We start from the raw sequence: 27,998 nt of genomic DNA, 5'->3' as shown, positions 1-27,998 counted from the left end.
ATGCCATCCTATGATGGCATCCCAGAACGAGAGCTGCACCTCCTTGCCGTCATTTGACATGGGCAGGCAGCAAGCAGTTAAAGCAAAACATAAACCCAATCCTAAACATCTCAGAAGTCTTTTCAAAAGTCCCTTTCAGTGTTTGTAAATCCCCTTTATGACGAAGGTAAAACAAATCTCAGACCCCGTTCACACAACGCGTAGTGGGAACAAGTGTTCCCATTAAACCGTTCTCAAAGAGCAATTCTGACAGTCGCAATTCTGCGTGTCGCAGAGGGCTGGCACATTTTCCCTTGAAAAGGAGCCCCCTACTCTTTTTTTTTGGGACGATGCACTTCACACGTTTTGTAAAGGAGTGGTTTGCCGCCATTGTGCGGAGAATTGCACCATGTTTGGGGTGTTATCAAAGTATAATGGCACTTAACCACTTCAATACCGGGCAAGTATACACCTTCCTGCCCAGGCCAATTTTCAGCTTTCAGCGCTGTCCAGTCACACTTTGAATGACAATTGCACGATCATGCGACGCTGTACCCAAACAAAATTTTTAGAAGTTTTCCCCCCACAAGTAGAACTTTCTTTTGGTGGTATTTGATCACCACTTGGATTTTTATTTTTTGCGCTATAAATAAAAACAAACAAAGATTTTGAAAAAAATAAAGTTTTCTTTGTTTCTGTTACAAAACTTTGTAAATAAGTAAGTTTCCTCCTTTACTGATAGGCACTGATGAGGCACTACTGATTGGCACTGATGAGGAGGTACTTATATGCAGCACTGATGGGCACTCGTAGGTGGCACAGATGGGCATGGATAGGTGGCATGAATGGGCACTGATAGGTGGCACCGATCAGGAGGCACTGGCAGGCATCACTGATGGGCACAGAGTGCCATCCCTAATGAGCAATGATTGCCATCCCTGGTGGTCCTGGGTGGGCTTACATGGTGGTCCTGGGTGGGCATCCCTGATGGCCATGGGTTGGCATACCTGGTGGTCCTGGATGGGCATCCCTGGTGGCCAAGGGTGGGCATCCCTGGTGATCCTGAGTGGGCATCTCTGGTGGCCATGGGTGGGCATCCCTGGTGGTCCTGGGTGGTCATCCCTGATGGCCATGGGTGGGCATCCCTGGTGGTTCTGGATGGGCATCCTCGGGAGGGCTGCACTGATAATCAATCAGCACAGACCCCCCTGTAAGGAGAGCAGCCGATCGACTCTCCTCTATCACGTCCGTCAGTGCAAGTGGAGGAAAAGCCGATACACGGCTTTTCCTGTTTCCACTGTGATCAGCTGTGATTGGACACAGCTGATCACGTGGTAAAGAGCCTACATCAGAGGCTATTTACCTCGATCGAAGATGCGGTGTGACACACCACACCTAGGGTTGTCACCTGTCCAGGATTCACCTGGACAGTCCGGGTTTCGAATCATGTGTCCGGGTTTCAGTCCACCTGAAACCCGGACACATTATTCAGACAGAAATGTGTCTCAGAACAGGGCTTGACAAGAGGGTGGGGGGCACTATGTGCGCCACATTACTATTCTCTTTGGAGTGCCCAAAGGTGTCTCAGGTCTGTCACACTATAGTGCAGGGATGGCAAACCTTGGCAGCCCAGATGTTTTGGAACTACATTTCCCACTACGCTCATGCACTCTTCAGTGTGGTTGAGCATCATGGGAAATGTAGTTCCAAAAAATCTGGGGTGCCAAGGTTCGCCATCACTGCTATAGTATACATTTAAAGAAATATATGTCTGTACGCCACTAAAGTGTTCGTGTTGGGCTTGAAGAAAAAGTGGCAACCCTAACCACACCACTGATTGCCGTGCTGCGCGCCTGGCTTGTCCTGCTGGATGTCATATGACGTCCCAGTAAGGATAACAGAACCACTTTCTGGCTGTCATTTTGCTATATGGTGGGCGGGAAGGGGTTAAAAGTGCGTCGGCAGCTCTGAAGCAATTTTCAGGCGATTTGGAACCGTGGATAGAATAACAGTAATTCCACCTGCGATCCCAGATTGCCAAGTGTGAATGGGGCTTTAAAGTGGAGTTCCACTCAAAAGTGGAACTTCCGCTTTAAGGATTCCTCACCTCCTTACATGCCACATTTGGCATGTCATTTTTTTTGGGGGGGGGGGGGGGGGGTACCTCATTTTGACAGGTACCAGGTACCAGCTTACACATATATTTGCAGTTGTGTGAAAAAATAAAACTCTGTTTTTAACGTAAATTGTTAGACAGGGTCGCATTGGTTGTTTTGCAGGCTAGCTGGTAAGTGTGCTGGGATATCTTTTGTATGTTTGTGATGTGCGTTACCCTTCCATGTGCACATTTCTGCAAAGGCTAGTTACCACTTGCCACTTTTCTCTTATATTCACTGACTGGCACAGCTCCTCTCTTTAGCCATTGGGTTGTTATGCCACCTTTAGGAGAGGACTAGGCATAACATGTTAATATGTAATGAAAAAACTCAGAACTTCTAGTTCAGCCCAAGGGGCGGTCCCTTAGGTAACAACCCCTCAGCCTGCCATGCAGCTTCAGTTTTATTTTGCCTAGTGAAGGAGAAGTACCTAGGAACCCTGCTGGCCCATCGGTCCATGTTTTTTCTGCAGAAGCTTTGCTTTTTGCGCAAGACTAAAGATCCTGTGATCTGCTATCAACAGCTGGCTGGATGACAGGCTGCATACCCTTATCCTTGTAGTCTCCCCAGCCTGGCCAGCGAGCGTGTGCAGGCCAGAGCTCCGCACTGGGTCGGCCACGACATGCCTCAGCTCCAGAGGTGGTCGTGAGCATTATGCTCCGGGGCACACATATGACCAGGCTACTGATGTCTGCGTCACAGTGTGCTGGGCCAACAGTCATCCCGTACTGATCAGAGAGTGGGTCTGTGATGGAATGTGTCCCAGTTCTGCAGAACTGGTAAGTACAGCTCTCCCTGCCTCGGTGGGGCTGAGCAGCTGGGCATTCCCTGGGAGGTTGATTCGGGGGTCCCTCACCTCCCTCTCTTCTCTCCCTGTCCCTATCTCCCCCCCCCTGTGGGGGATGCTGCATGAGGCTGCTGAGTGGTGTTTGTGTCATATGCAGGGGTTCTCCAGGGGGGCTCTCACCTGGGGGAGTCTGCACTGGATGGCTGTGCCCTGATTTGTGTGGATCTCTCCCTAGGGGGTGTCTGGTAGTCACTGCACTCCATCAAGGGGACTCCCTGGCATCCTTAGACATCCAGCATGCGTACCTGCACATACCCATATACCTCCGGCATCAGAAGTTTCTGCAATTTGCAGTTGGGGAAGCCCACTACCAGTTTGTGGCTCTTCCTTTTGGTTTGGCATCAGCCCCCAGAGTCTTTACCAAGGTATTGGCTCCTGTTTTGGCATTGCTGCGATCTTGGGATACCTAGACGATCTCCTCCTGAGAGCATCTTCCGCCTCAGAGTTAGAGGAGGATGTGGCGATCACCATGCAGACCCTGCAGGAATTTGGGTGCCTGTTGAACCTAAACAAGTCGGTGATCATACCGATTCAGTGTTTGGAGTACCTAGGCTTACTGCTGGACTCCGTGGAAGCAAGAGTGTTTCTCCCTTCAGACAAGCTGCAGACTCTCAGACCCCGCGATAAAACTGCTGATGAACCACAGGTGGTCATCGGTACGCTTCTGCATGCGAGTCCTGGGACTCATAGTGGCCTCCTTCGAGGCAGTACCGTATGCCCAGTTTCACACCAGAGTCATGCAGAAGGAGATTTTTACAAAATGGGACAAATCTCCGTTGTCCCTGGATCGGCAGATTCAGGTGAGCCAGTTAGTCAGAGATTCCCTGCTCTGGTGGCTGAAGTCCCTGGCACTTCGGTCTGGCAGTCGTTCCTACCTCTGAAATGGACAGTGATCACAACGGACGCCAGCCTATTAGGCTGGGGTGGAGGAATGGGAGTTCAGTCGACCCAGGGCCTCTGGTCGGTGGAGGAATCCAAGTTGTCGATCAATCTGCTCGAACTGAGAGCGATCAGGCTATGCCTCTCCACATGGTCGATAAGACTGCGAGGGCGTCCGATCAGGATCCAGTCAGACAATGCCACAGCTGTGGCATACCTCAATCACCAAGGAGGAACAATAAGCTTGGCCGCTGAATGGGAGGTTTCTCACATACTTCGGTGGGCAGAGCGACATGTACCGACCCTGTCGGTCATTTACATCCTGGGAGTGGAGAACTGGCAGGCGGACTATCTAAGTCGCCAGATGCTGGACCCAGGAGAATGGGCGTTTCATCCAGAGTTCTTCAGGCTACAGTGCCTGCGGTGAGGCACACCAGACATGGATCTTCTGGCCTACTCTCAATCGGAAGGTGCCGAGATTCGTGTCTAGGACAAGAGATCCGTGGGCAGACGCATCAGATGCGCTGATGGCTCCATGGGATCAGTCCCAGCTGATCTATGTCTTTCCTCCGCTGAAGCTGTTATCAGGTCTGCTCCGCAGAGTGGAGGTCGAGGGGATCCCAGTAATACTGATTGCCCCAGATTGGCCTCAGCGTCCCTGGTACACAGACCTAGTGCGCCTGGTGGCAGACGCTCCTTGGCGACTGCCGTTACGTGAAGACCTTCTGTCTCAAGGTCTGATTCTCCATCCTGCTTTACCATCGCTGGTTTTATCGGCATGGCTATTGAGAGCCAGGTGTTGAGGAACCAGGGTGTTTCGGACTCGGTGATCCCAACTATGCTAAGGGCATGGAAATCTTCTTCTCGGAAGATATATCATCGTACCTGGAAGGCCTACATCTCCATGTGTGAGGAGGAAGGATGGCATCCGCGCTCCTTTTCTATATCCAGGGTCCTGCTGTTTCTTTAGCAAGGAGGGCAGACCAGAAGTTGGCTTTGAGCACCATCAAAGGACAAATATCAGCTTTGGCTGTCTTTTTTTCAGCAACCCCTGGCGTCTCACTCTCTAGTGAGCACCTTTGTTCAAGGCGTCCGACATGTAGTTCCTCCGGTGCGTCCACCGTTACCCCCGTGGGATCTAAATCTGGTGTTATCGGCGCTTCAAAAACCGCCATTTGAGATTATCAGAGAGATCCCTCTGTTGACCTTTGCCCAGAAAGTGGTCTTTCTAGTGGCCATTACATCGGCCAGGAGGGTTTCGGAACTGGCGGCCTTGTCCTGCAAGTCGCCCTATCTGGTTATCCACAAGGATAAGGCGGTGTTGCGTCCACAACCTTCTTTTCTGCCGAAGGTGGTTTTGGTGTTTCACATCAATGAAGACATTGTGTTACCATCTCTGTGTCCGAAGCCGACACATCCTAAGGAGGTGGCCCTCCATTCCTTGGACGTGGTTCAGGCTCTGAGGGTGTATTTTTTTGTGCCACAGCTCCCTTCCGGAAGTCAGACTACTTGTTTGTTTCGGTGGCTGGTCCGAAAAAAGGCATGGCGGTCTCGTCAGCCACCATTTCCAGGTGGATCAGACAGATTGTAGTGCAGGCCTACGCCTTGAAGGGGCTGGCGCCTCCCTTTCCGGTCACGGCCCACTCCACCAGGGCAATCGGAACGTCTTGGGCCTTCCGTCATCAAGCGTCTGTCGCTCAGGTGTGTAAAGTGGCGACTTGGTCGTCTGTTCACACTTTTACAAAATTCTACAAGGTAGACGTCAGTGCATCGGCTGATGCCTGTTTTGTTCGCAAAGTTTTTCAGGCGGCGGTATAGTTGCAATGCACATACAATTGTTTCCTGTTTTTTTGGGTAAAAACGCAGTACTTTTAAGTTAATGTACTGTTGTATTTGTTACCGCAGTTCTGGGGCGGTTTGAGGGTAGTATCTCTCTCTTGGGGATCACCCTGTTTTTTTGTGGGTAAAAAAGTTTACACACTTTTTTTTTTTTGTGGGTAAAGTTTATACTAGTTCCCACATGCCATGGTGGATGAAGTTTTATACTGTTTTTTCCCACCCCTCGTTTTGGCACTGCTTGGGGACGTCCCAATGGCTAAAGAGAGGAGCTGTGTCAGTCGGTGAATATAAGAGAAAATAGGATTTTTTTGTACCGTAAAATACTTTTCTCTGTAATTCACAGACTGACACAGCACCCGCCCCTCATATTTTTCTTTACGTTATACTGCTTGTTGACGTACTGAAGCTGCAAGGCAGGCTAAGGGGTTGTTACCTAAGGGACCACCCCTTGGGCGGAACTAGAAGTTTCTTAGTTTTTTCATTACTTGTTAACATGTATTGCCTAGTCCTCTCCTAAAGGTGTGGTTAAAACCCAATGGCTAAAGAGAGGAGCTGTGTCAGCCAGTGAATTACAGAGAAAAGGATTTTACGGTGCGTACAAAAAATCCTATTTTTTGTACCATTATTCCCAGTTAACTCTAAACTGATGACCTGTAGGGGCTTTTAGAGTGTCACTTATGGAAAATATTGGGTGCCGAAGTGTGTCACGGGCACGCGATAATTTAAGGCTTGATGTGTTTGGTATCTATTTACTCGACACAACCTCATCTTTTATATTTTACCCCAAAAATTTTTTTTATTTATTACAATTGATAATAACGTAACTTTAGTGTATTTGGAACTGAAAGTGTGTGCTTGATAAATTGTTGCGCTAACATCGAGGGACATAAAGGATTGGAGATACAGGCAATCCCCGGGTTACAAACAAGATAGGAACTGTAGATTTGTTCTTAAAGCAGGAGTTCCGCCGTTTTTTTTTTTAAGTCAGCAGCTACAAATACTGCAGCTGCTGACTTTTAAAATATGGACACTTACCTGTCCTTGCGGTTTCACTTCCTGGTTCCCTACTGTGCATGCGCGAGTCGTGTTGCACAATACGGACAGGCCCTGCTGTCTCTGGGATCCGTGTGTTCCCCAGCAGACAGCAGGGTGGGGGGGACAGGAAGTGACGTAAATACCCGCAGATTCTGTGGCTATTTATGCCCAGAAGTGGGGTGCAGATACTTGTATTATACAGGTATCTGCACCCCCACCCCCCTGAAAGGTGTCAATTGTGGCACTGGAGGGGGGGGGGGTTTCCGATGAGGAGAAGTTCCACTTTAGGGTGAAGGTCCGCTTTAAGTTGAATGTGTTTGTAACTCGGAACAGGTCAATTTTTTATGTGTAGCTCTAGCCAAAAAATCTATTTTTAAGCTTTTTGGATAACATAGGGAAGGGTTATCACCCCTGTAACATTTGTTTTGCTGTTTGTGCCCCAGTTCCGAAGATTTCACCTCACTTTCTGCCTCAGTGACAATTGGATTTTGAAAATTTTGGGCTGTTAGGGAAACAAGGATTGGTGATAAAGCATCAGTGGAGACACATTTTTCCCATATTAACTGTTAGCCCTTGTACACACGGTCGAACATTCCGACAACAAAATCCGTCGGATTTTTGTCTGACGGATTTTGTCTGAAACTTGTGTTGCATACACATGGTTGGACAAAGTTGTCAGAAAATCCGATCGTACGTAACATGATGACGTTAATTCGTTATGACGGGACTACGTTCAGGCTAGTAGCCAATAGCTTTGGTCTAGGAATTTGATCTGCGCATGCATGGCACTTTGTCCGATCGGAATTCTCTACAAATGATCGGACAAAGTCTGATCGGATCATGTTGTCGGAAAATTTTATAGCCCACACTGTCTGATCGGACATTTTCCGTCGGAAAGGGGCTTACAGGAGAGAATTTCCCTTCCGAGGGGTAGATTTCCACTCACTTCCTGTTTTCTCCTTCCGTTTGCAAGTAGGAGACGTTTGTAAGTCAGATGTTTGTAAGTAGGGGACCGCTTGTACTACCATTTTATTCTTTAGGGTCTCTGCCTTCAAAAAAACATAAACTATTTGGGGGTTATTATAATTAATCTTCAAGCTTAAAATTATTATTTTCACCTGTGTGAATAAAAAAAGAACAGCCCACAAAAACAGCTCTGGCAATGAAAGGGTTACAGACGAAATACGATGTGAATTGTTTGGATACAAGTTCAAAACTGTATTTATAACTGAATAAAAAAAAAACCCGTTCTGCTCCTTTTTTATCTCCAGGGCTATAACAGTCCAGTTCCACTTTAAATAACTTGCGTAATGTTTATGGAGATGTCTTCTGGTTCACAGGCTGCTACGCCTATTCAGTAGCCCCGCCCACATCGTCTCCCTCTGGCTCTGTACATAATATTTGGCATGCTTGTAGAAGAGTAGCGCAAGAAGGGAAGCAGATTAGCAGTACAGAAAGGAGGTACGTAGTCTCATTTTGTCCTCAGCCTAAAAGCTTTTACTTATGAACCCTCATCCATTTATCATAAAGCATGTGTGTATATATATATATATAGTCTTTGTGTTGTTTTAAAGTAGTATATAAGCCGTACAATCATTTTATTATTGATAGGAATGTAAAAAAAAAAAAAATGTTTTTCACAATTTATGGAACTTCAGATATGTTTAGAAACTGTGACCACTCCCTGGCAGTATTTTTACCGTAGTACATTTCAGCATGAGTAGGATGGTTGTAGCGATATTCAGACCCATAACAGACCATACAAAGGACAACACAAAAAACAAACATTTGTTATATTGCAGCTTACCCTTTCTTATGTCGCATACACAGGATCGGACTTTCCGACGGGAAATGTTCGATGTGAGCTTGTTGTTGGAAAGTCCGCCCGTGTGTATGCTCCAGCGAACATTTGCTGTCGGAATTTCCACCCACAATCTTCGCTTTGTTGTCGGAAAGTCTAATCATGTATACACAAGTCCGTCGCACAAAAGTTCACGCATGCTCAGAATCAAGCAGGAGAGCCGCACTGGCTATTGAACTTCATTCTCGGCTCGTTTTACGTCACAACGTTCTTGCATTCTCACGTACGTAATTGTTGGCCAACATGTGTGTGACGTGTGTATCCAAGATAAGTTTGAGCCAACATCCTTCGTAAAAAAAAAATCTAGGTTTTTTTTTTGGGGGGGCGAAAAGGCTGATCGTATGTACAGGGCATTAGATGTGATGGCTGCATTCTTTTGCTTGTTTGTTTTAATCTGGTCATGTGACCAGTAACGCTGAAGGAGCTCTCTAGCAGAATGTATCAGTTTCAGCGATGAGACAAACCATTTAACACTAGCAGGGATGTTTGCAGTGATCAGAGTTTATTTATTTATGTAAAACCTTTATCCCAAAAGGAAAAAAAAAAAACACTTTGCTGTAACTGTTTATAAAGTATTAGCTGGAGTTTTGGCTTTAGTTTGTTAGTGCATTTTAAATCTGCTAGTACATCTAATGCCGCGTACACACGGGCGGACTGTATGGCCTACTTAGTCCGCCGAAACACATTTCAGCGGACAGTCCGCTCGTGTGTGGGCTTCAGCGGACTTTTTCAGCGTGCAGTCCGGCGTACTAAGTATTTCGGATTTTTCTAAATACTGTCCGTCGTACTCGCATTTCGGCGGACAATCCGCCCGTGTGTATGCCAGTCCGCCGTACTTTTGAAATGAGCGGACTTTTCCCGCCCGGAGAAAAGTCTGCTCATTTCGAGCGGGTATCCAGGTAGGCGGGGCCCGCGAAGGAGACGTCGCTGGCCCCGCCGCCTGGTATGGACTTAAAGGGGAACCCCAACGCCGAAAAAAATCTTGTCCGAGCACGCTACCCGGCCGGCCAGGAAAGGGGGGCGAGCGAGCGCCCCCCCCCCCCCTCCTGAGCCGTACCAGGCCGCGTGCCCTCAACATGGGGGGGTGCCTTGGGGAAGGGGGGGCCGCGCGGCCCCCCCACCCCAAAGCACCTTGTCCCCATGTTGATGAGGACAAGGGCCTCTTCCCGACAACCCTGGCCGTTGGTTGTCGGGGTCTGCGGGCGGGGGGCTTATTGGAATCCGGGAGCCCCCTTTAATAAGGGGGCCCCCGGATACCGGCCCCCCACCCTATGTGAATGAGTATGAGGTACAATGTACCCCTACCCATTCACCTGTAAAATAAAAGTACAAAAAAAAACACAACACACGAGATAAAATACTTTATTGCACAGCTCCGGGGGTCTTCTGTCTTCGGGGGTCTTCTCGCCGGACTCCTCCGCTATCTTCTTGTAGCTCTTTTGCTAGCGGAGGAGTCCGGCTTTCTTCCTCGCCGCTGGCCTCTTCTCCCGACTTCGGGGGTCTTGTCCCCCTCTTCGGTTCTTCTGCCGGGCCACCGCACCTTCTTATAGCTCTTTTACAGGCGGTGGCCCGGTCTTCTGTCGCCGCCGCCGCCGCCTTCCGTTCTTCTTCTTCTTCTTCTTCTCCAGGAGATGTTGCCTTGACGATCTCTCTGGCCGGAATGCCAGGGACGCACTGCGCGGCCACTTATATAGGGACAAGGGGCGGTGTCACATGGCTTTATGTCACATGGGTTGGTGTCACATGGTGACCCCGCCCCCTTACGATGTCATAGTCCCCATGTGACATCAACCCATGTGACCAACCCATGTGACATAAAGCCATGTGACACCGCCCCTTGTCCCTATATAAGTGGCCGCGCAGTGCGTCCCTGGCATTCCGGCCGGAGAGATCGTTGAGGCAACATCTCCTGGAGAAGAAGAAGAAGAAGAAGAAGAAGAACGGAAGGCGGCGGCGGCGACAGAAGACCGGGCCACCGCCTGTAAAAGAGCTATAAGAAGGCGCGGTGGCCCGGCAGAAGAACCGAAGAGGGGGACAAGACCCCCGAAGTCGGGAGAAGAGGCCGGCGGCGAGGAAGAAAGCCGGACTCCTCTGCTAGCAAAAGAGCTACAAGAAGATAGCGGAGGAGTCCGGCGAGAAGACCCCCGAAGACGGAAGACCCCTGGAGCTGTGCAATAAAGTACTTTATCTCGTGTGTTGTGTTTTTTTTTGTACTTTTATTTTACAGGTGAATGGGTAGGGGTACATTGTACCCCATACTCATTCACATAGGGTGGGGGGCCGTTATCCGGGGGCCCCCTTATTAAAGGGGACTCCCGGATTCCGATAAGCCCCCCGCCCGCAGACCCCGACAACCAACGGCCAGGGTTGTCGGGAAGAGGCCCTTGTCCTCATCAACATGGGGACAAGGTGCTTTGGGGTGTGGGGCCGCGCGGCCCCCCCTTCCCCAAGGCACCCCCCCATGTTAAGGGCACGCGGCCTGGTACGGTTTAGGAGGGGGGACGCTCGCTCGCCCCCCTTTCCTGGCCGGCCGGGTAGCGTGCTCGGACAAGGGTCTGTTGTGGACTTGGGGGGGGACCCCCACGCCGATTTTTTTCGGGGTTGGGGTTCCCCTTTAAGTCCATACCAGGCGGCGGGGTCAGCGACGTCTCCTTCGCGGGCCCCGCCTACCTGGAGACGCGCTCGAAATGAGCGGACTTTCCTCCGCGTGTGTGGGCGAGTCCGTTCATTTCAAAAGTAGGGCGGATAGTATGGCGGACTTAGTACGCCGTATTAGTCCGCTCAAAAAGTGGTGTGTGTGGTCAAGTCCGTTCATTCGAAAGTATGACGGACTGTCCATCGGATTGTATGACGGACTAAGTAGGCCATACAGTCCGCCCGTGTGTACGCGGCTTTTAGCATTCTGCTCCCCGACTGACAATGCTGCTAGCAAAGGTGCTCATTCCTCTAGATTGGGGGCGCTCTAATATAGGAGGTGTGTTACTGGCCAGATCACCATATTAGAACAGAAGGAAATAAAGCTAATGCAGCCATCACATCTAATGATTGGTGAGCTGCAATATATGACGTTTTTGGGTGAATACCACTTTAACCACTTTAGCCCCTGGAAGATTTGGCTGCTGAATGACCGGGCCATTATTTGCGATTCAGCACTGTGTCGCTTTAACTGACAATTGCGCGGTCGTGCGATGCTACACCCAAACCAAATTGATGTCCTTTTTTTCCCCACAATAGAGTTTTCTTTTGGTGGTATTTGATCGCCTCTGCGGTTTTTATTTTTTGCCCTATAAACAAAAAAAGAGTGACAATTTTGAAAAAAATATATATTTTTTACTTTTTGCTATAATAAATATCCTCATTTTTTTTTTTAAATAAGCTATTTTTTTCTCAGTTTAGGCCGATATGTATTCTTCTACACATTTTTGGTAAAAAAAAAAAAAAAATCTAAATAAGTGTATATTGATTGGTTTACACAAAAGTTATAGCGTCTTTTATTAGCATTTTTTTTTTTTTTTTTTTTTTTTCTAGTAATGGCGGTGATCTGCGATTTTTATAGGGACTGCAACATTATGGCGGTCACATCGGACACTTTTGACACATTTGTGGGACCATTGGCATTTATACAGTGATCAGTGCTATATAAATGCACTGATTACTGTAAAAATGTCACTGGCAGGGAAAGGGTTAACATTAGGGGTGGCGATCAAGGGGTTAACTGTGTTCCCTGCTACGTGTTTGTAACTGAAGGGGGAGGGGACTGACTAGAGGAAGTGGTTCCTAGCTATTAGGAACACACGATCTGTTACTCCTCACAGAGCAGAACAGAGATTTGTGTTTACACACACACTTCCATGTTCTGCCTCCCGTGTCCATGATCGCTTGTGGCCAGCATCATCGCGGCCATCGACCATAAGCATTGGCACCTCCGCAAGTGCAGCGGGCATGTGCGTGTGCCTCCAGCGGCACGTGTGCGCCTGCTATCCTGATCCCATGAGCCAACATATAGCTATGACATCTCGCGGGATTGTGCCGACTTGCCACAGTAAAATGACGGCAGCTGGTCTGCAAGCGGTTAAAGCGGTTGTATACCACACTTTCAAATTTTTACATACAGGTAAGCCTATAATATCTCCTAAACCTGTATGGTTTAGGAGATATTCACCGTGCATACAGATACTGATGTCCCAAATGCATGCGTGGGAGTGACATCATCGTGGCTCCCTCTATTCACATCGCTGGAGCTGCGAACCCAGAAGAAACCCACGAGGGAAAATGTCAGCTCCCTCAACAGTGACCGGGAGGCGATGCCTGCGCTTCCTAAGGTAAGTATTTCATAATGAGCTAGTATTTTTTTTATTTTTATTTTGCAGGTATACACAGGCAGAATTGTGATCTGCCCATGTAAACAAGGCAGATCACTGTTCTGTCAGGAGGGAAAGCATTGATGTCCTGTCTCTGCAAAGCAGGAACATGGACCAATGCCTTCCCCTAGTGAAAGCACCTCCCCCACAGTACACAAGCACTGGCTAGGAACACATTTAACCCTTTGATTCCCCCAATACTCCCTAGTACAGTGACAGTACATATTTCTCTTATATTCACCGACCGACACAGCTCCTCTCTGTAACTAAATGGGTTGTATAGCCTGCCATTTGGAGAACTAGGCAAAATTGTTACACAATACACAGAACTTTTAATCCCGCCCCAGTGGGGCGGACCCTGTGCTATCAACCCTCCTCACTGCTCCCAGCAGCTTCAGTTTTTATTTTGCCTAGTAAGGAGAATGACCTAGGAACCCTGCGGGCCCTCTCGGTCCATGTTTTTGCTGAAGGTTTGCTTCTTTTTGCGCAAGATGAAAGATCCTGAGATCTATCAACTGCCGGCTGGGTGACAGGCTGGTTAATGATATCCTTGTTGTCTCCCCAGTCCGGCCATCGAGCATGAGCAGGCCGCAGCTAAGGCTCGGCAGGCCACAACATGCCTCAGGTCCAGAGGTGGTCGGTGAGCTTCAATGCTCCGGGGTATACATATGACCGGTCTACTGATGTCTGGATCACAGTATACCGGGCCAACAGCTACCCTGTAACTGCGCAGGAGTAGGTCTGTGATGGAATGTCTCCCAGCTCTTCAGGACTGGTAAGTACGGCTCTCCCTGCCTCGGTGGGATGAGCGGCTGGGCATTCCCTGGGGGGTTGATTCGGGGGCCACCTCACCTCCCTATCTTCTCTCCCAAGTCCCTATCACCCCTCCTTCCCCCCTCTGAGGAGGATGGCTGCATGCGCTGCGGGCAGTGTGTGTGTGTGTGTGTGTGTGTGTGTGTGGTGTTCGCTGTTTTCTCACCTGTGGGGGCTCTGTGTGGCTGGCCTTGGCCCTGGTCCCAGTCTGGGGGGTCCCAAAAGGTGTTTTTATTTTTTGTTCTGTCGCCACATGGCGCTGTCCGGCGGCCATCTTGGATGTTGGAAAGCTGGTATTCGCCTGGTGAGCTTCAGCAGCCATCTTCTTCAGGATTTCCTATTAGTTGCATTGGCAGCCATTTTCTTGAAGTCAGAGCTCTTTTTCGCCGCTGTTCTCTTGTGGCAGCATTACATGTGTTCTCACTTGCTGTTTCCTGTTTCCACTGTGTGTACAGGACGCTGGATGGCTCTTTGCTGAATGCTGAAGCTAGCTCTGCAGAACGTTTCGCCACTGTTTATAGCTGCTGCTGCTGACACAGTTTTCTCCTCTCTGCAACTGGGAACCTCCTAGGGACTACAGGCACTGCTAGTGGCATTCACAGAACGCCCCAGGGTGGTGAGTCTAGCGCTAAGTACCCCCCTGCGTGGCGGCAGCAGGAGGGTGGGACCTTCACTGTCCTAAGTGCCCTCACATGTGGCAGACAGGCCAGGGTCAGCATGGTTTCAAAAACTGGTGTTTCTTCCCCCGAAATCCAGGCTATAGCAACCGGGTCACCTGCGGTTAGCGCGGTGTGCATGGACACCCTGACGGCGGTCCTTGACTCCTATGTTGCTAAGATAGAGGCAGCACATGGCAGGAAAGGTGCACGTAAGAGGCCCCTGCCCCCCCCCCCCGTCCTCTGGGGAGAGCTCTGATGCAAACTCGGGCCCTGCTGCGGCTGGTGACCCCTGCTCTGTCCTATTAGACGTGGCTGACCAGGCCCGTTCGGACAGTGAGGATGATTCCCCGTCTGGGTCTGGGCACGACAAAGCGCATGTTGGAGCACTTATCAGAGATGTGCGTGATACCTTGAAGATTCAGGAGCCAGCGGATCCCTCTGCTGATGTACCGGTCCCCTTTGGGTCCCGCAAGCCAGCACGTTCACCTAAGGTGTTCCCGTATTTGACTTAATTTGACAAATTCATCTACAGGGAATGGGATCGCCCGCAACGGACCTTTTCGGTCCCCAAAAATTTGGCAGTGCGTTACCCCTTTGAGGAAAGCCTTCTAAAAAGTGGTCGGCTCCTCCGGTCGTGAAACCCCCAGTATCTAGGTTAAATAAAGTAACCACGATCCCGGTTGAGGGGACTCCTGCATTCAAGGATCCCACGGACAGGAAGGCCGAGGCAGTGGCTCGTTCCTTGTTTACGGTTGTGGGGTCAGCCGTGCGACCTGTACTGGCATCCGCACTGGTGACACAGACACTGACTGAGTGGGCAAAAAATTTGCACCGTGAATTGGGACAGCAGAATGCCTCCCCTGTCTGCGTGGAGCTAGCAGACCAACTAGTGCAAGGCCTTAAGTACGTTTGTGACGCGGCCCTGGATACTCTCCCTCTGTTATCCAGGGCTTCAGTGTCAGCTGTGGTGCTGAGGTGCCTCATTTGGCTGAAATGCTGGTCTGCTGATCAGGCATCCAAGAAAGCCCTGACGGATCTTCCCTTCCTTGGCGAGCGGCTCTTTGGAGCCTCGTTGGATGACATTATTAAGAATGCCACTGGTGGTAAGAGTACACTACTCCCACAGGCCAGGAAGGCTAAGGAGCCTTGTCGCAGGCAAGGGCCCTCTTTTTCCGCTCACAAGCGGCTTTTTCGTCCGCCCGGTACTTCAGCAAAACGCCCCCAGCCCGACAGGACGCCCACGGACGGTCAGAAGCTTCCCTGGAACCGCAAGCCTAACAAGCCTGCGAACAAAAGTGCTACCGCATGAAGGTTTGCCCCACCCACTTTTCGGATGGGGGGTCGTCTTCGGGAGTTTGCAGCTTGGTGGACCTCCCGGTTATCCGACCAATGGGTCTGCGATCTGATTTCCACAGGCTACAAGATAGAGTTTCTCTCTTGGCCGCCAAACAGATTCTTCCCCTCCAGCATACCCGTGTCCCCGGTTCGCCGGGAGGCCCTGTTAGGGGTGGTACGGGATTTGCTGAATCAGGGGGTGAGTGTACCGGTTCCGGAATCGGAACGCTTCCAGGGCTTCTAGACGATCTCCTCCTGAGAGCATCTTCTGCCTCAGAATTAGAGGAGGATGTGGCGATCACCTTGCAGACCCTGCAAGAATTTGGGTGGCTGTTGAACCTAAAGAAGTCGGTGGTCGTACCGACTCAGCATCTGGAGTACCTGGGGTTACTATTGGACACCAGGGCAGCAAGGGTTTTTCTCCCCTCAGACAAATTGATGACTCTCAAATGTGCGGTCAGTCTACTGATGAGCCGCAAGTGGTCTGATCTGATCTGATCTGGTGGTTAAAGTCCCTGGTGATTCAGTCCGGAAAGTCGTTCCTTCCTCTGACATGGACAGTGATCACTACGGACGCCAGTCAGTCCGGCTGGGGTGGAGTGATGGGGATTCAGTCGGCTCAGGGCCACTGGTCGGCGGAGGAATCCAAGTTGCAGATCAATCTGCTTGAATTGAGAGCGATCAGCCTGTGCCTCCACACATGGTCGAAGAGTCTTCAAGGGCGTCCGATCAGGATACAGTCAGACAACGCCACGGCGGTGGCATACATAAATCACCAAGGGGGAACAAGAAGCTCAGCCGCTGCTCGGGAGGTCGCTCACATACTTCGGTGGGCAGAGCGACACGTACCGGCTCTGTTGGCCATTTACATCCCAGGGGTGGAAAATTGGCAGGCAGACTATCTGAGTCGACAGATGCTGGACCCAGGAGAATGGGCATTGCATCCGGAGATATTCAGGCTGCTGTGCCTGCGGTGGGGCACACCAGATGTGGATCTATTGGCCTCCCGCCTCAATTGGAAGGTGCCAAGATTCGTGTCCAGGACCAGAGATCCGTGGGCAGACGCGTCAGACGTACTGGTGGCTCTGTGGGATCAATACCAGCTGATTTACGCCTTTCCTCCACTAAAACTGTTGCCACGCCTGCTGCGCAGAGTGGAAGCCGAGGGGATCCCAGTAATCCTGGTTGCCCCAGATTGGCCTCAGCTGCCCTGGTACACAGACCTGGTGTGTCTGGTGGCAGACGCTCCCTGGCAACTGCCGTTGCGAGAGGACCTCCTAACTCATGGTCCAATCTTTCACCCTGCTTTACCATTGCTGGCTTTAACGGAATGGCTGTTGAAAGTCAGGTGTTGAGCAACCGGGGTCTGTCAGACTCAGTGATTCCAACTATGTTAAGGGAGCGGAAATCTTCTTCCAGGAAGATATACCATCGTACTTGGAAGGCCTATATCTCCATGTGTGAGGAGAAAGAGCGCGGATGCCACTCTTTCTCTATATCCAAGATCATGCTGTTTCTTCAGCAAGGTGTAGACCAGAAGTTGGCGTTGAGCACCATCAAGGGGCAAAATTCAGCTCTGGCTGTCTTTTTTCCAGCGACCCCTGGTGTCTCACTCATTAGTGAGTACCTTTGTTCAGGGGGTGCGACATGTAGTCCCTCCGGTGCACCTCTGTTACCTCCGTGGGATTTGAACCTGGTGTTGTTGGTGCTTCAGAAGCCACCTTTTGAAAATATCAGGGAGATTCCCTTGTTGACCCTTTCGCAGAAAGTGGTCTTTCTAGTGGCCATCACATCGGCCAGGAGGGTTTCGGAATCGGCTGCCTTGTCATGCCAGTCACCTTATCTGGTCATCCACAGGGATAAGGTGGTGTTGCGTCCGCAACCGTCCTTTCTACCAAAGGTGGTTTTGGCTTTTCATATCAATGAAGACATTGTATTACCATCGTTGTATCCTAAGCCGAAGCACCCTAAAGAGGTGGCCCTTCACACTCTTGATGTGGTTAGGGCTCTGAAGGTGTATTTGTCTGCCACGGCTCCCTTTCAGAAGTCAGACTCACTGTTTGTTTCGGTGGCTAGTCCTAAGAAAGGCATGGCGGTCTCGTCGGCCACCATTTCCAGGTGGATCAGACAGATTGTAGTACAAGCCTACGCCTTGAAGGGGCAGGTGCCCCCCTTTTCGGTCACGGCCCACTCTACAAGAGCAATCGGAACGTCTTGGGCCTTCCGACACCAAGCGTCTGTCGCTCAGGTGTGTAAGGCAGTGACCTGGTCGTCTGTCCATTCGTTTACCAAGTTCTACGAGGTAGGCGTCAGTGCATCGGCTGATGCCTGTTTTGGCCGCAAAGTTTTGCAGGTGGCCGTGTAGTTGCAATTGAGTTTTTTCCTGGTTTTTCAATAAAAACGCAGTACTGTTTTGTTAATGCACTGTTGCATTACTTCCGCAATGTTGTGGTCTTGGGGATCACTCCTGTTGAAGATGCCCGGTTATATGGTGGAGTTTTTCCACACACTGCTGTTTTTTTGTGGGTTTAGTTTCACTAGTTCCCACTTGCCATGGTGGATGAGTTGTTTTTATGCTGTTTTTTCCCACCCCTCGTTTGGCACTGCTTGGGGACGTCCCATTTAGTTACAGAGAGGAGCTGTATCGGTCAGTGAATATAAGAGAAAATAGGATTTTTGTACTCCCCGTAAAATCCTTTCCTCTGTAATTCACCGACCGACACAGCACCCACCCCTCCTTTTCTCTATGTTATACTGCTTGTTAACGTACTGAAGCTGCTGGGAGCAGTGAGGAGGGTTGATAGCACAGGATCCACCCCACTGGGGCGGGATTAAAAGTCATGTGTATTGTGTAACAATTTTGCCTAGTTCTCCTAATGGCAGGCTATACAACCCATTTAGTTACAGAGAGGAGCTGTGTCGGTCAGTGAATTACAGAGAAAAGGATTTTACGGTGAGTACAAAAATCCTATTTTTTTAGCATTAATCACTGTATAAGTGTCACTGGTCCTCAAAAAGTGTTAATTAGTGTCCAAATTGCCCCACGCAGAGTTCCTCTATAAGTTGCTAATAGCCTCCATTACTAGCAAAAAATCGAATAAATAAAAGAATCCCAAAGTTTGTAAACGCTATAAGTTTTACGCAAATGAATCAATATACTCTTATTGTGATTCTTTTATAAAAATATGTAGCAGAATACATATCGGCCTAAATTGATGAAGAAATTTGATTACATTTTTTTATTGGATATGTTTTATAGTAGAAAGTAAAAAATATATTTTTTTTTTCAAAATTGTTGGTCCTTTTATGTTTATAGCGCAAAATATAAAAACAGAGGTGATGATATACAACCAAAAGAAAGCTCTATCTGTGGAATAAAAAGGACATACATTTTATTTGGGTACAGTTTTACACGACCGCACAATTGCCAGTTAAATGAACGCAGTGCTGTATTGCAAAAAATGGTCTGATCATGATGGGGGGTCAAGTGGTTAAAGTGGAATTTTAGTCAGAAAATTAAGTCCTACTAGATCACTTCAGGCTGGCCCCTTTTGCAGGTATAGTTATGGAAAACATTAAAAATAAGTGTCTGTACTGTGTAAAATCCAGTAATACACTGCCTAACCCCGCTCTGCACATGCTCAGTTGCTCTCTATTTTTAGGCACTGCCGAGTTTGTAGAGGCTGATCTGCTGACATTCTTAAAATGGCGCTAAACCCTCCTATCCTTCAGCCCATTTTCGATTTGGCATGCGATTTGATTCTGCACTACTTTTGGCGACTTTGGGGGCGATTTGAATAGACATCTGTGCATGAACCACTGTGCAGATAACTGTCAAATCGCCCGTGAAGTTGGATTGCATTGCCGGTTTGAAATCGTATGAGTTCAGCTGAACTTGCACGATTGTTAACCCTTGACAATCCGCCCGTGTGTGGGCTCCGGCTGACTTTTTTTACCTAAAAGTCCAGCAGACTAAGAAAGTAGTTTTGCACATAAATATGTCTGCTGGACTCGCATTTCGGCGGACAATACGGCCGTGTGTGTGCTAGTCCGGCGGACAATACGGCCGTGTATGTGCTAGTCCGCCGTACTTTTGAAATGAACTGACTTTTCCCGCCTGGAGAAAAGTCTGTTCATTTTGAGCGCGGCTCCAGGTAGCCGGGACCAGCGAAGGAGGCGTCGCTGGCCCCATCACCTGGTATGGCCATAAAGGGGAATCCCTACGCCGAAAAAACGGCGTGGGGGTCCCCCTCTAGGTCCATATCAGCCCCTTATCTGAGCACGCTACCCGGCCGGCCAGGAAAGGGGGTGGGGACGAGCTAGCGCCCCCCCCCCCTCCTGAGCCATACCAGGCTGCGTGCCCTCAACATGAGGGGGTACTTTGGGGAAGGGGGGGCAGTGCGGCCCCCCCACCCCAAAGCACCTTGTCCCCATGTTAATGAGGACAAGAGCCTCTTCCCGACAACCCTGGCCATTGGTTGTCGGGGTCTGCAGGCGGGGGGCTTATCGGAATCCATGAGCCCCCTTTAATAAGGGGGCCCCCGGATCCCAGCTCCCCACCCTATGTGAATGAGCATGGGGTACAATGTACCCCTACCCATTCACCTGTGAACAAAATGTAAAAAAAACACAACACACACGGGTTAAAATAGTTTATTGCACAGCTCCGGGGGTCTTCTTCCGTCTTCGGGGGTCTTCTCGCCGGACTCCTCCTCTATCTTCTGCTAGCTCTTTTACTAGCGGAGAAGCCCGGGTTTCTTCTTCGTCGCAAAAGTGGGCAGGTAGCTCGTTCGGAAAGTCTGGCGGTTTGTCCGCCAGATAGCCTGATACGTGTGTATGCGGCATAACTGTTTTTTGAAACTGCTAGATCGGGGGGTTAGCTCCACATTTTACTGCTGCTCAGGGGTGCTGGGCTTCAGCAAAATGACAGTCTCCGGCAAGTAGAAACAGGAGCAATGGTGGAGGCAATTTACAGCAAACATTCATTTTGGTAGCATAATTATTAATGTGGAATGTATGTTCCTTGCTAAAGAACATTATTTTTATCAAGTTGTTATGGGTAAAGTTCTGCTTTAGGGTCCGTTCACACAGGGGCGACACAACTTCCAGGACGCTGGGACTGTGACATCGTAAGGGGGCAGGGTCACCATGTGACATCAACCGGTGACCCCGCCCCTTGTCCCTATATAAGTCGCCGCGCACTGCGTCTCTGGCATTGCGGCCGGAGAGAGCGTCGAGTCAACATCTCCAGAAGAAGAAGAAGAACGGAAGGCGACGGCGGCGACAGAAGAAAGCCAGGCTCCTCCGCTAGCAAAAGAGCTAGCAGAAGATAGCAGAGGAGTCCGGCGAGAAGACCCCCGAAGACGGAAGAAGGCCCCGGGAGCTGTGCAATAAACTATTTTAACCCTTGTGTGTTGTGTTTTTTTGTACATTTTTTTCACAGGTGAATGGGTAGGGGTACATTGTACCCCATACTCATTCACATAGGGTGGGGGGCCGGTATCCGGGGGCCCCCTTATTAAAGGAGGCTCTCGGATTCCGATAAGACCCCGACAACCAACGGCCAGGGTTGTCGGGAAGAGGCCCTTGTCCTCATCAACATGGGGACAAGGTGCTTTGGGGTGGGGGGGCCGAGCGGCCCCCCCTTCCCTAAGGCACCCCCCATGTTGAGGGCACGCGGCCTGGTACGGCTCAGGAGGGGGGGGGGAGCTCGCTCATCCCCACCCCCTTTCCTGGCCGGCCGGGTAGCGTGCTCGGATAAGGGTCTGGTATGGATCTGGGGGGGCCCCCACTCCGTTTTTTCCGGCGTAGGGGCTTCCCCTTAGAATTCATTCCAGACCTAAGGGCCTGGTATGCTCTGGGAGGGGGAACCCACGGCAAATATATATATTTTTTTTCCATAAATTTGGCGTGGAGTTCCCTCTTGAGAGCTGATAATGCTGTCAGAGTCGCCTCCCTATAGACGGAGATCCGACTTGGAGACGACCTCCATTGAAATCAATGGGTACCGGTCGCCTACAAGTCGGATTCAAGTAGTACAGGAACCTTTTCTGAAGTCGGAGCGACTTCTGTAGCGTGCATTAAGACGGCTCTCATTCACTTACATTGATTTTTAAATGTTGTCCGACCTGAGGCGACTAGGGGCGACCTGAAGTCGGATCAGAGTTGCCCCTGTGTGAACGGACCCTTAAGCTGCCATTATGCCAAGTTCACAACAATAACATACCAGGAAAAAATCTTTGTTTTTGAGTCCAATAAGATTTGAAAATCAGTCACATGAATAAAGCCAGCTATAACCTAGTTGATTTTCCAATGAACTTTTATATGAATATTCGTACAAACAACCATGTGAAAATTCTTTGTTAATTTGCTTTCAGTATTTAATTTTGGAATCAATGTAAGTTCCCAAGCGAAAATAATTTTGCATCCTTCTTCTAATTTTCCTGCAAAAAAATGTGCATTTATTATTTTTTGTGAAAAGATGATCTTATCCTTTAACGTGGTTGTAAAACCACGAACAAAACAAAGAAACAAAAAAAACCTGCAAGACAAAGGCATAATGAGCTAATATGCATAACATACTAGCTCATTATGTATTACTTACCTTAGATCGAAGCCCCCACAGCGGTCCTCATTCACCGCTCATCGCTGAGCCAGCGACATCGCTCCCGGAGTTACCTCTGGGTATTGCGGGCTCCGGCACTGTGTTTGGCCTAACTATCTAACTGAAGCAACGGCAGGCATGTGTGTACCATTGCTTCAGTGTGCATGTGCCAATGATGTCGGCACATGCAGATACAGGGGATACCTCTTAAACCTGCACAATATCCAGGGTAGCTACAGGTAAGCCTAATGCCGCGTACACACGACCAAATTTTCCGGCAGACTAGGTCAGACGGAATCAGTCCGTCGGACAATCCATAGTGTGTGGGCTAATCCGATTGTTTTTCATTTAAAAAAATCAGACGAACCTAGAAATAGAACATGTTTCAAATCTGTCCGACGGACTCTATTCCTATGGGGAAAACCGTTCATCTGTATGCTGGTCCAACGGACCAAATACAACGCAAGGGAAGCTATTGGCTACTGGCTATTGAACTTCCTTTTTTAGTCCCATCTTACGTCATCACGTTCAAAACAAACTAACTTTTGAATGGACTTAGTCCGTTCGTGTGTGGGCAAGTCCGTTCAATCGGAAAGGTCTGTTGGAACTCCGCCGAAAGTCCATCGGGAAGACTGTCGGACCTAGTCTGCCGGAAAGTCTGGTCGTGTGTACACGGCTTACCTGTAGCAAAAAGTGGGTGTAAAGGGTTTACAACCACTTTAAATAAAAATAATAGACACAATTATAAAAGCACCCCCATCCACACACACATACTGCAAGCAACGATTGCCCCACACATGCAAGGTACCGCTGTGAACATCAGAGTGAGAACAATAATTCTGGGGTCATAATTCCTGGTTAACGCTAAACTGATAACCTGTTAACCAGGAGCGATGTCCCTGTACAGTGTGACACACATCCCCCCCACACACAGAACACAATGCACAAGACTCAGGCAACAGACACAGAGGACACTTACCAGGCTGCCTCTCCTGTGCAGCCGTTGCTCCGGGTTCCCGATCACTGCACTCTGTCATCGCCGGGCTCCTGCTCGTCCTCAGAGGCTGACAGCTCCCCCTCCGATCGGCGATCCTCCTCCAGCCTGCCGCCGACTTCTCTCCGCTCTGCAGCCGCCCTGGGATCTCCGCTGACATCACTCTGCATCGCTGAGCCACTCACAGACTCAGCATCTCTCCCCCGCTGCACTCTCTGCCTATGCTCCCTGACAGGAGCGGTATGCTGGTCCCGATCAGCTGCCGCAGCCCCTCCGCATCTTAAAGTGGAAGTAAACTCCCCTATCGTTTTCATCCACGGAAGCTGCCATCTTTGCCTCTGTTTAATCTTCAGCTGCCACGGTGCTGCACATGTGATCCGTTATGACACCAGCCTTTGGGTGGTTTGACAATTTGGTTGAGAGCACAGCCAATGTGCAGTTAGCATTCCCGGCATGCCGTTTTTTGAAACTGTTTAAATCGATGGGTTTACTTCCACTTTAAAGGCACCTCTCCTCTTCTTCTCCCGGCAGTCCCAGCCGCCCCAGGCATCAAGCCGGCACTGGGTGAACGTCCTCTCCCCCGCTGGGCCTTACTAGTGGCAGGTCTGGACCCTGCATCGGCCGTGTGTTCCCGGAAACTCCACTGAGGGGGGGGGCAGGAGCGGGTGGAAGACCCGATCTGCCCCCCAGGGGCACGCCTTTGATGGGGATTCCTCCCAGACCCCCCGGCCCGAGCAGGCGTTCTCTTCACCGAGGAGTCTGAAGGGTCCACAAGTGGGCTCCCAGCGCGGCGAAAACCCCTAGGGTCAATTGAGGGCTCAAACGCTCAGGAGGCCATGACCTCCTAGCACGCTGAAGTGCAGGGGCAGGTATAGCAGCCACCTGCCCTGACCCCGGCAAAATACCTGCCAGTTGGGCACGCAGCCAGTGTGGCCCGTTGGCAACCGCAGCCGCCCGGATATTGTTCAGCAAGCTCTCCAAGTCCTCCATTACAAATGCTAAACTCTCCTGGCTGTGCTGAGAATAGAATCTCCTTGCTTTGCTGTCCCAAAAGGAATGATCTTCAAATCCCACACCCTTCCTAGCAACCCCTCGGGACCACCCCCGCCACACCCTACCACACCCCATTATCCTCCAATGATGTGACCTTCCTTAAGACCCTCCTTAAACCCCACTCCTCCTAATATTTTACTTGTTATTTTAACCCCCACCTTGCTGTAGCCTTCCTGTACAAACCCCTTCATGTAGGCCCTTCTGCTTAAAGCTGCACTCCTGCTACAGGCCTCTCCTTTCTTTCTAAGATGCTTCATGGACTTATTCCAGTATTTCCTAACAATTCCAACGCACAAAATGCCTACGCATTCTCGGAAATAATTCAACGCATTCTCTGAAGCATTGAACTTAATTTTCTCTGCTCGTCGTAGTGTTGTATGTCACCGCGTTCTTGACGGTCAAAAGTTCAGAGAACTTTTGTGTGACTGTGTATATGCAAGCTAAGCTTGAGTGGAATTCCGTCAGAAAAACCATCGAAGATTTTTCCGACTGAAATTCCACTCATATGTACGGGGCATTAGAGGCCATTTGAATGTGAAATCAGTAGATTTTTTTGTAACTGTGCATAGAGTTTGTGTGGTAGCATTGTAGTTTGCACAGTTAGCGGCCACTCTATACATATACTGTCTGTTCACCCCAACACTAACAGCTTCTCTCATTTCTTTAAAGTGATACTAAACACATATTTTCATAATATTCTCAAGATAAACAAGTCCATAGCACTAAACCTGTGCCAGGTATTTATCAAAGCTCCTGTCAGTGGTTAATATGACTGGCTTGCATATGTAAAACAACATGCGAACAGAAAACAAACATATTGGAATAACAGGTGATGAGAAAGAGTCCGAAAAAGACACAGGTGGTGTTCCTAGTATTGATTGATACATGCACCTTTTACCAGAATCTTCCAAGCTGTATGTCACACTCCCCTCTGGGGTTTAAACTCACCAGATAGTAGTAGTTTTCACGCCTCAAAACTCCTTGGCCACTGCCATCCGCAATATGGACAAGATCAGAGCTGCATAAAATCTCCACATGTTTTCAGATGTAAGAGAAAAAAACTCCACATAGTATAAATCCGTTTAACATTTTATTGCAATCCTCCAATCATTAAAAACGTACACTGTAACTTGATCTGTATAAAAAACTGGTCAAACATTTTAGTGAGATGGATGGAAGTCATCTCAGCTCGCTGATCAGCCTACAAGCCTTCCTTCGAGTTGTCTCTCTCAAGCGGTGGAATGCAAAAATGTCACTTCCGGTCACCGTAAGATCACACACTGACCCCCTCAGATGAAGTCGTAATGATGATCCACCGCTTAAAACTGGCATGCAGTATAAATTCACAAAATAAATTAAATTAGCTCAACCATTTACCACATAGTCAACAAAGCATATATGGTGCAGTCCACGTGACCATATCACGCATATGCAAAAAGGAGGAGACCTACCAAGAAGGTCACATCAGTGGAACACCATGGTTGAATAAAAATGTTTATTATAGAAAAAAAGCACCATTGGAATAACACACAAGATGAATTCAGCGCCTGACCTTCCAAAACACTATTAAAAAGACAATGTTGTCATGCTTGGGGAAATCGCAGATGCGCATGTACCCATACATTCAATCAATCGCGCTTCTATTGTGGTCTAATAATTTAGGACTATAGATAGCTGGACTTCTTAAGCTTTGATGAATAAAAAAACTGTCCAAAGTTCCTTCAAGACCAAAAGGGTCGTGTGTTTAGTTGCGGGTGCTGACTTTCAGGTTTGATGTTCTTTGAGCAACCCAATTGAAAGTATTTAGTCACAATACATCAGTTGATACTCAACTATAATGAACTGGCCTATGCTCACTGAGGCATGATATATTGCTGGCTGATTGCAGACTTATTTTGTGTCTAAGATCATTCTGGGGAAGTCACCCACACTAGGCTTGATTATCAGGAGGAAGTTGATCTGTTATTTTCTCCTGATAATCAAGCCTAGTGTAGGTGACCATTAAGAAGCATGATTGATTGAATGTATTGTTGCGTGCGCATCTGCGATTTCCCCAAACATGACAACATTGTCCTTTTAATATTGTTTTGGAAGGTCATTCACTGAATTCTTGTTGTGTGTTATTCCAATGGTGCTTTTTTCTACAATAAACATTTTTATGCAACCATGGTGTTCCACTAATGTGACCTTCTTGGTAGGTCTCCTCCTTTTTTATATATCACAACTGTTCTCTGCAACATTTTCCTATGAGTCCAGGGGCAGCTATCAAGATTCCTGGCTGCATTATAGGCACAGGGGCTCCTTTCTGCAGCTTATGGCTTGGATGACTCATTGGCTGAGCCTTGGGGTACCGTATCCAAGCCTTGGAGAAGATGTGGGGCTGGCCTGTAATGCTGCTTCAGGCCCTGGATCCTCGACATGTGATGCATTATATTGGGATAGCTATAAGGTGCTATACCGTTACAGTGCCTTGGTCTGCCAGCTGTAGAGTCCTGTCCCTGAAAACCCTTTTCGGGGTATGTCCTTTCTGGAGGGTGCCTTGAAACCTGTCTAAATGGCAAAGACATCTGCCGCAGTAAGTACAGGGCTTTTACCCTTTTCTATCCAAGGGTTCTGGCACTTCTATGCCTTAGGTTGCAGAGGTGTGCAGGATGCAACACTCCAAATGGTATGTCACAGGTATGGAGCAGGAACAATGGCCATGTAAAATCGGTGCCATTATTCCCTTGTCATCTGTCGCAAGTCTATTGCATAGCCTCAACTTCATTGGCTTTACAGTGTGGTATACATCTCTCGGCTGGTACTTTTTGTCCTTTTGTCCCTCTTAGGCCTCCAGCAACTAGAGTGCCATTTTCAGAGGCTACAAACCTGAGTTTTGGTCTCTGTTTTCTCCCAGCTTCATACTCTCAAATTTGCCTCCACCCTATAAGACAGGCTTATCTTCTTGGGTCATTTTCCTAGTCCTAAATGGCCCTTCAGAGTTTCTACTCAAACCGGTTCACAGTTCCCAAGCCAAATGGAGGCCTTTGGTGAATTTTGTATCTAAGGACCCTCAACTTATTCCTGTGGGTTCAAAGGTTCTGCATAGAATTTTCTTTTATAATCACTTTTTCTTTTTTTAAGACAAATTCCAACATACAACAAATACACATTGCACAATATATCTATGTAAATCTTTTCAATAACATACACCACACTAACCCCCCCCCCCCACCAAGAGAAAACACTGGGTCCTTGATCATGTCCTCTTCAAAAGAGAAAAAAAAAAAGCCCATCCACTTACCCATCCATAACCAAAACTCAATTTGTGCAAAACATTATTCATAGTGGCACAGTGGTGTAGTGGTTAGGACTCTCACCTAGCAGTAGGAAGGGTTGCTGGTTCGTATCACAACCATGACACTACCTGCCTGGAGTTTGCATGTTCTCCCTGTGCCTGGGTGGGTTTCCTCCGGGTACTCTGGTTTCCTCCCACAAACCAAAGACATGGTTAACCACTTTCAGACCGGACCATTTTGCTGGTCAATGACCAGAGGTCTTTTTACAATTTGGCACTGCGCTGCTTTAACTGGTAATTGCGCGG

At 48.9% G+C, this 27,998-nt stretch overlaps 1 protein-coding gene across 3 annotated transcripts in view; it reads left to right on the top strand.

The window, feature by feature from the left end:
* LOC143930409 (uncharacterized) overlaps positions 1-27,998 on the top strand; it is a 110,153-nt gene that overhangs the window by 1,532 nt on the left and 80,623 nt on the right. Inside the window, exon 1 of one of the 3 annotated variants that reach the window (XM_077454711.1) lies at positions 8,057-8,196. The exons of the other annotated variants lie outside the window; for them this stretch is intronic. The gene's annotated coding sequence lies outside the window, so the exon portion shown is untranslated. Of the gene's footprint in view, positions 1-8,056; positions 8,197-27,998 lie in introns of those variants that run through there. 3 annotated transcript variants of the gene reach the window in all.

This window comes from Lithobates pipiens, unplaced genomic scaffold, assembly GCF_037356315.1.
Source record: "Lithobates pipiens isolate NorthernLeopardFrog02 unplaced genomic scaffold, aLitPip1_a1.2 Scaffold_25, whole genome shotgun sequence".
In the NCBI taxonomy this organism is placed as follows: domain Eukaryota; kingdom Metazoa; phylum Chordata; class Amphibia; order Anura; family Ranidae; genus Lithobates; species Lithobates pipiens.
This window is presented reverse-complemented; position numbering and strand designations above follow the sequence as displayed.